We start from the raw sequence: 920 nt of genomic DNA, 5'->3' as shown, positions 1-920 counted from the left end.
GGCAATACCAAAGAATGCTCAAACTACTGCACAATTGTACTCATCTCATATGCTAGTAAAGTAATGCTCAAAATTCTGCAAGCCAGGCTTCAGCAATACGTGAACTGTGAACTTCCAGATGTTCAAGCTTGTTTTAGAAAAGGCAGAGGAACCAGAGATCAAATTGACAATATCCGCTGGATCATGGAAAAAGCAAGAGAGTTCCAGAAAAACATCTATGTCTGCTTTATTGACTATGCCAAAGCCTTTGACTGTGTGGATCACAATAAACTGTGGGGAATTCTGAAAGAGATGGGAATACCAGACCACCTGACCTGCCTCTTGAGAAACCTATATGCAGGTCAGGAAGCAACAGTTAGAACTGGACATGGAACAACAGACTGGTTCCAAATAGGAAAAGGAGTACATCAAGGCTGTATATTGTCACCCTGCTTATTTAACTTATATGCAGAGTACATCATGAGAAACGCTGGGCTGGAAGAAACACAAGCTGGAATCAAGATTGCCAGGAGAAATATCAAGAACCTCAGATATGCAGATGACACCACCCTTATGGCAGAAAGTGAAGAGGAACTAAAAAGCCTCTTGATGAAAGTGAAAGAGGAGAGTGAAAAAGTTGACTTAAAGCTCAACATTCAGAAAACAAAGATCATGGCATCAGGTCCCATTACTTCATGGGAAATAGATGCGGAAACAGTGGAAAATGTGGCAGACTTTATTTTTTGGGGCTCCAAAATCACTGCAGATGGTGATTGCAGCCATGAAATTAAAAGATGCTTACTCCTTGGAAGGAAAGTTATGACCAATCTAGATAGCATATTCAAAAGCAGAGACATTACTTTGCCAATAAAGGTCCGTCTAGTCAAGGCTATGGTTTTTCCAGTAGTCATGTATGGATGTGAGAGTTGGACTGTGAAGAA

This window comes from Bison bison, unplaced genomic scaffold (assembly GCF_000754665.1).
Source record: "Bison bison bison isolate TAMUID 2011002044 unplaced genomic scaffold, Bison_UMD1.0 scf7180017847480, whole genome shotgun sequence".
NCBI classification, from domain to species: Eukaryota; Metazoa; Chordata; class Mammalia; order Artiodactyla; family Bovidae; genus Bison; species Bison bison.
Note: the sequence above shows the minus strand (reverse complement) of the source record.